The sequence below is a fragment of the Zootermopsis nevadensis genome, unplaced genomic scaffold (assembly GCF_977971745.1).
Source record: "Zootermopsis nevadensis isolate Lab colony 2312 unplaced genomic scaffold, Znev_1.0 Znev_ptg000203l, whole genome shotgun sequence".
Classification (NCBI taxonomy): domain Eukaryota; kingdom Metazoa; phylum Arthropoda; class Insecta; order Blattodea; family Termopsidae; genus Zootermopsis; species Zootermopsis nevadensis.
This window is the reverse complement of record NW_028259334.1, coordinates 101979-109605: the sequence shown is the minus strand read 5'-3', so window position 1 is coordinate 109605 and position 7627 is coordinate 101979. Positions and strand designations below refer to the sequence as shown.

General features: G+C 37.4%; 1 long non-coding RNA gene across 4 annotated transcripts; it reads right to left on the bottom strand.

Annotated features, from left to right (window-relative positions):
• Positions 1 to 6: 6 nt before the first annotated feature.
• LOC147870760 (uncharacterized) lies at positions 7 to 6840 on the bottom strand. 4 transcript variants are annotated; one of them, XR_015533193.1, is made up of 6 exons: positions 6663 to 6840; positions 6260 to 6551; positions 5260 to 5957; positions 4126 to 4328; positions 1365 to 1544; positions 7 to 267 (listed from the first exon to the last, which is right to left on the bottom strand). It is a non-coding gene; the product is annotated as an uncharacterized LOC147870760 (long non-coding RNA). The 4 variants fall into 4 exon arrangements; XR_015533191.1 differs by lacking the exon at positions 6260 to 6551 and having other exon boundaries at positions 5260 to 5961; positions 6663 to 6833; XR_015533190.1 differs by lacking the exons at positions 6260 to 6551; positions 6663 to 6840 and adding an exon at positions 6074 to 6215 and having other exon boundaries at positions 5260 to 5961.
• Positions 6841 to 7627: the final 787 nt, after the last annotated feature.

The window sequence follows — 7627 nt, the reverse complement described above, 5'->3', positions numbered from 1 at the left end:
GGTCCGTCAACTGGGAAAGAAGATTATATGCACACATGTTTGACAATTTGTATGCATTAAAAGCAAGAGAACTACCTTCAAATTACAAAACATTCTCAAAACGGAGCATAAGATGACTTTACACATCCATTGTGAAAACACTCTAGGAATCTTACCTTCAAGGCCAAGTCCTTTCAATACCTGTTATGGTTGCATGTCTTAAAAGCATATTATTTTACTTTTCATTTTCTGTCACTGTAGTCTAACCAGTGTTATAAATAGGGAAACCTGGAGGAAGAAAAATTTCCATTTCTGAATTTACATTCTGGACAGTAACGAATATTATGTATTCTATAAGGAACATACATCCATTTATAACTTGCAGGTCTAGAGAAAAAGTTCTGCACTTTCTTTAACAGTGATGTAACAGATTCTCCTTGCTGAACAGTCTCAACATCATACCAATGCAAATCCCTATAACATATGTGGTAAGTTAAAAACATTCCAGAATATTTCAAACAGTGTACTGTGCCTGGGTCAAAGGCATGGATCCTGTACTATCTCAATGCATGAATGAGAATATTAATTATGGTAAAAACAGAATTTATGATTCTAGCCACAGAACCAGTACTCAGTTCCTTGGTCCTAGACATTCTTGATCATCTCTCATATGTACAAAGAAAAACAGTATTTTGCCCAACACAGAGAAAACCAAAATGTCCCACAATCTTCTCATGTTGAGGCCCAAATTTCCCCCCATACTAAACACCAAAAATTCAGATTAGATATTTGGAACTTATGACAGCTGCTGCCACGTCATGCATCACTGAGAACCCCCAGAGTCCATCCAGGCCAAAAACAAAAATTTACAACCAAGAAACCAGACAAAAATTATGAATGTTCCTGGTGGAGGTATGGGAACATAATCTAACAGGACAAGCTGACAGCTGCCCCACAATCAGAAAGAATAAAACAAAGAATATAAATAGGAAAATAGCACACACGTTCAGTCCTCCAGCAGATGGCTGAGACAGTAACGCTGTCATGTGAGAAATTCCATAACAGAGCACATACTTCATTATTTGAAAGGGAACTCATTTGTTGCATTGTGACTAGAAATGTTTTGGCACTGACAGGCTTTCGTAGAAGGTGATTATGTGTATGCCCAACTGTTTGGTCATGATGTTGCCACAAGCAGGCAATGCAGAAAGCTGAGCGGGGATGGGGAGCAGTATTTGAGTTCTGTGACAGTATGTTTCACATCGAAACTTCGATTTTTAATGAAATTCACACATAACACTCAGAATCTGTAAAATAATTCAATTTATCATGGCGGAAAATCTCCCCTATGTGTGCATGAGATAGGAAATAGGCTGTTGAAATACCTGTGGAAACTGTTTCTTCATGAATGCCCGTTTCTCCTGCGTGCCAACAGTAGTGAACACTGTACAACCTGCGTGCAGACAGATGTTGATGGCTGCCTGGCCTACACCCCCGCTCTCTAAGTGGACCAGCACAGACTCACCCTTTCTCATGTGACCGATCATCTCAAGTGCATAGTAAGCCTGTTCACAATAAAGCAAAGCAATAAGTTTTTCTTTTTATGTTAAATTCTCTTTAGGTATAAAGGTGGCTCTGTTCTGGGTTGTTGCACTGTGTAGTTTGGTAGAGGTCTGCTGGTGTTTCGGAGGTGCATGTTTCCTGATGGTGGTGGCACCAGCCACCTCTGAAAGATCACAACTTTTATGAGCCTATACAGTAAAAGAACTCAGAAGATGAAGATTGCTGTCTTTTGGGTTGTTGCTCCCTGTAGTCTGATAGATTTCCACCAACATTTCAGAGGTCATACTGCCTGTCATCAGGGCAATGAATGTTAATCGCCCTTTTGACGGAGACAGTATGACTTCTGAACCGTTGGTGGAAATCTACCAGAGTACATAGCGTAACAACCCAGAAGATAGCCACTGCCATTTATACCTGAAATCTCATTTTCTTTAGGGGACTGGCCCTTGCCCAAGTACCATGTCATAAAGATAAATACAAGGTGTGAATGTTAAGATTCACAGTTTCTTGATCTCAAGATCACTAGTAGACCTGGGGGCATGATGAATCTCTTTTAAACTTACATGGGCTGGAAAACTTTACAAAAAAAAAACATCTGTTTTTTCAAACTTGTTAAATAGTTATACATACATCATACAGCTTTAATATGTTCCATTGATCCATAAGTTAGTGAGATGACAGTAGACATAATAAACCATGGATATTAAAAAAACACAATTCACAATTTATACATTGTTAAATAATTATCAATTATTTGCACTGACTGGAAATTCTTTTTAGATAACAAAATACATAATAATTCTGTTAATAACAATTGGAAAGTGTGTGTTGATTCACACATTAAACTGAATTTTGAGTGGATTCCATCTGACTTCACCATATCCAGTTATACATATTAATATATGAAAGTATTCAATATTATGTATTCGAAACCAAAGAACTTCAATTTATGTCAATAACTTGATCTATTATTTAGTTTAGATTTATTTCGGTGCAAATAAACCCTTCGTATCTTATTTTGTCGTCTGTTACAAGAAAGACATTCAAAAGTAAGCATGTTGCTTTGACAACAAAATAGTAATACAGAAGCTAGTAGAAGCAATTTCCACCAAAAATACAGCAGTTACATATGGCACGGGAGAAACAAATTTCTGCGAATAAAGAAATGAAACAATAACTGTTCTACCTATCATTATTCAAACAACTTTTTTAATTTGTTATAAATGAAACCACAGAAAGATAATGTGGATAGTTTTCTTTTGTCTAGATCTCGAATATATTATTTAAGCTACCTGAACATATTCACGCTGTAAGACACGAGGCCACGTGTTAGGAATAAGGTAACAAAGATGGAATTGACAAAATATGTAGTATATGCAGGAACTAATAAAAAATACATACAGACGTTTAGTTGGAAATAATAGTCACAACAGATATGCAGGCACAGAACTGACTATAACATTACAACAGAAATCAGAGACATAAATTTCAAATGGAGAGCCCAGAGGTGTCCTGTAACTCGTTGCCCATTCTGGTTATGTCCAGAGAACTCTAGCCCTTCAACACAAAAATTCTTTAGTAACAAATTCCAAGTTTTCCTGAAATACAAAAAAATTTGATGTAATATATAAAACAAACTATTACATTATGTGACATGGAGACATATATACGTGTGTGTGTGTGTGTGTCTGTGTGTCCCTCAGAATTTCATGTTGATTGTGCAATTTCTCACGAGGGCACAGGACGTTCTTTAATAGTGAATGGAGAAACCAGCATATAGACACAGAGGACAGCGTAGATTTTGAAAGCTGACAAGAGAATTGATGAGCAGTAGACTATTATTTAACTACATAATAATTACTATTGGTTGGTTGGTGATCATTTCCTGTTAAGAGATTTTGGGCTCTATGAGATAATATTATAGCCATGGATATGTTGTTAAGGTCGTCCTACTATGTGCATGTACACAGTGAGGCACAGTTGTTACAACTTAGATATAAAATCATGTTTAAGACTGTACTACATTAAATCATACTACAATCTTAGTTACGCAAAGATACATAGTGATTTTTTTTTGTTAAAAAACATTAAATTTAAATTTTCATACATTGATTTGTAAAAGAATAAAGAAAATGTGTTTTTAAGTATGACTTTAGATTTTTTCGCCATTCTTGATGGGAAATTTCCTAGTATTTGTAATCAACTATAATTCATCTTCAGAATTAACAAATTTAAACCTACATGCCCTTTTTTTTTTTTTTTTTGCTATCCAACTGGATCAGAATACGTGAAAGTGGGTGGTTCTTATGAACACAATAACCAACCTTAAGGTTCCTTATATACAGGGTAAATTCTTGGCCACATTAGCAGTTTTCAAATTCTTAAGATAGCTTATACGCTATGAAGTTAGTTAATTCGACAACCTAACTTTCATTTACTCTCTGATATACTTCTTGTTCATGAAGTTGAACAATCAAGCAAGCTCACTTGGCATTAAATTTTAAGTACATTTATTCTGGTCCCTCATCACTATAATGGAACTTTAAAGTAATCACATTACTGTGTACAAGAGTTGATCAACACCTGTCAGGGTCCAGATTTCCCTCCAGCCACCTGAAGCTGGAGAAATCTCCTCGGGTCATTATGCTGACATAGGCATGTGGCACAGTAACAGTGGCACAGCTGTCTAGTGGCAGGTGTCGGTATGACCCCCACTTTCCATCACTGTGTACATTCATAACAAGATCTTTAATGGGCGTGCTGATGTATCCAGAATAAAATAACACCTGAAAATATATACAAAATGTTTCAGAGATCTCATACTGAAATATACCTTCTGCTTGTTCACTTATATATTTAAGTTTCCTTGGCTTACGAGTTCACAATACCTCAGATTGGAAGAAACACATCGAGTATATTATTATTCCCAAATTAAGCTCTGCGTGCCTTGCCATGAGAACAGTCATACCACCCATGACAATAGATACTTTAAAGCTAGTTTACTTTGCTTATTTCCACTCTGTGGTGTCTTATGGATTAATCTTTTGGGGGAATTCAACAGACAGTAATAAAGTTTTTTACATGCAAAAGAAAATAATTAGAATAATGGCCGGTGTCAAAAGCAGGATATCCTGTAGAAAATTATTTCGTAAATTTAATATACTTCCACTTGCAAGTGAATTCATACTCTGCTTGCTATAATTTGTGGTGGAAAAATTGGATAATCTTAAAAGAAATACAGATGTACATAATTTAAATACAAGACGTAAACATGACCTATGTGTGCCAAATGCTAACTTTACTAAATATCAGAAAGGGGTGTACTATACAGGTATCAAGTTGTTTAATAATCTTCCACCAACAATTAAAAGTCTAAATTATGATATAAAGGTATTCAAGCCTGCATTGAAAGGTTACCTCTTCACTCACTCTTACTATTCTGTAGACGCTTTCATCTCTGCTGAAAATCCGTAAGCTTTATGTATATCTATAATCTATATGTAAAGTCACTTTTGTATTTCTATTTAAAATTCTCAGTATATGTACATTGATATGTGAAACACGTACTTGTTATTGTGTCGAAAATACAGAAGTTTATGTATATTGAATGAAGTCCTGAGGTTTATGTATATTGCAGAAAATGACTTGTTCTCCATCCTTTGATTGAGTCCTAAGAAGGATCTATGGAATGTAAATAAACTCTACGCTCTAACATACCTGAATACTGCACTTTCCTATCCAAGTCACAAACACTCCAGGTGCCTCATTCTGTCTGGTTCTTCACATCTCCAACTCCAAATAAGCTGCTTCCCCATCACGCACACAACTGATCTTCTGAAACACTGACATTCAGATAACTTTGTCTGCCATCTCTTGGTAATATTACTCCACACACTACAGATACAGTTCACGAGAAAGTTGCCACTAAGCACATCCCCTGATCTCAAACTCCTCTTTCAGACAGACAAGGCACTCACACTGAATCTATAACCGTACACCTCCTCCGAAAGCAAGGAGATCACACGAGGGCCTGAGGTCTTCCTTGTGGCATTGTGAGGCATGCTACTAACTCGTGATACTTGGTCACTAGGAATCTAAAGTGTGCGACCGTGGTGTGGTGGCCACATAACCAACATTACAACCTGTAACCCTAGCTGATTACTTCTACCTTGTCCACTGCGATAGGCTCTTACACAAACTTAAATAAACAGCTACTGAATTTCCACAAGCAAGTCACTAAAACTGAGGCTGCCAACACGTGTCTGTGGATCATCCCAACCGCATCGCCTGATGAATTGTGTCCATCATGCACAATGATCATGTCAGCTCCCGGTGCAAAGTCTTGCTACCTCTGTAGTAATGATGGACTCGTAAATGCGTAACGTCTATAGTATCCCATATGCTTGCAGGCACGCCTACCTGAAACAAAACCATGTACCGAAATAAACATCCGCATTGAGAGACCAGTATTAATTCTTACTACGAAGGCACTCTACACCACATTAATGATCAACTGGCCAACTAAACCGACCTTCCATGCAACCAAAATATTTCTCACTTTACGTCCTTCACACAAAGATGACACACATCAATTCTAATAAAATCAAATTAACTTCCACGCCATGGCAATATATATATATATATATATATATATATATATAAATATATGACAGTGAATCTGCACTAGACTCGTATTGCAGCCCACGATCACGCCGACCTCAGAATTCGCCATTCTCCTCATACGCAGGGACGGCAACGTCGAAAAAAACAGCGAACACATCCCGCCACCGCTGAACTAGCGATATTCGATGATCGTTATATGCCCACCCTGACGAACTCCTCTGCCATCTAACGACAAAAGGGCTGAAGTAGATGTCCTACCTAGCACACTCCACTGCACTGCCGAACGAAATGCTGCCTGAAATACCACTCCACAAATTGTAAAATCATAAGCAGAAACGGGGTTGCTGGAAAGTACTTCCGTAACCGCCATTAGTTACATCTTAGCCCTTAAAAATGACAGGAACTACAAACAAATGAAGGCGAAACACGCCTACCGTCACCTATAAGAAACCAACTACCAAACATAATCATAACCTAAAATCATTTATGAAACCAACCACACGGAACAACACCTAGGATCGTAAAATACAGCTCAATCAACTTAGCACGAAGCACTATGAAACAAATAACACACATTTCGTAACTAGATCGCCTACATTCTGGCACACATTGCCTCTCGGTCACCCGAATTGTTACTGAACCCAGCGACGTTTCACACCCTGCTTAGATCAAAACCAGACACAAATCTTTAATACCTACACGACTATCTATAACACAAGACACCGAGTGAAAGCGTCCACTGCTAACCGTAGTCTCGGACACGAACTTCCACTCGTCAGACTTCATGTTGGCATGTAGACACTCAACACCTCACGCGGATTCAGCAGCGACATCTTCCCTGTTTATTCAATTCTTGGAACTAAATTTGCAGAAACTAATAAGATGAAACGCGGGCTGCGTCAATTAATCAGGCCAACCAACATCACATATAGAAAACCAACTACCAAACATTTCCATAACCTAAAAATCTTCCATCATTTATGAAAACAGGTAGGATTTCGTAAAATACTGCACAATGAACTTAGCGCGAAGCATTCTTAAACGATTATTCCATATGTCGCCACGGGATTGTACTGCACGACTCTCTTTAGCACACCGACTGACTAAGCCCACTGGTAACCGTACTTACGAACACGAACTTCCCTTCGTCAGACTTCATTATGGCACTTGCAGCACTCAACACCTAATACGGACATTCCCTGCTCGATAATTTCTCACAACTAAATTTGCAGGAGGGCGTAGACCTTCTGCTTGTTCACTTATATATTTAAATTATATCCTTTTATTGAGACATGAATAATGCAGTCATTCGAACTGATGAATCTAATATGAATTATTCTAAGGCTCCTTATTATCATCATAATGTTACTAAATAAGTTTAATAAACATTAAAGTTCATTGTCTTCACACAAAAGGAACATGTATTTAATTCAACCTTTTGAAACTCCATGAAACAGAGTCT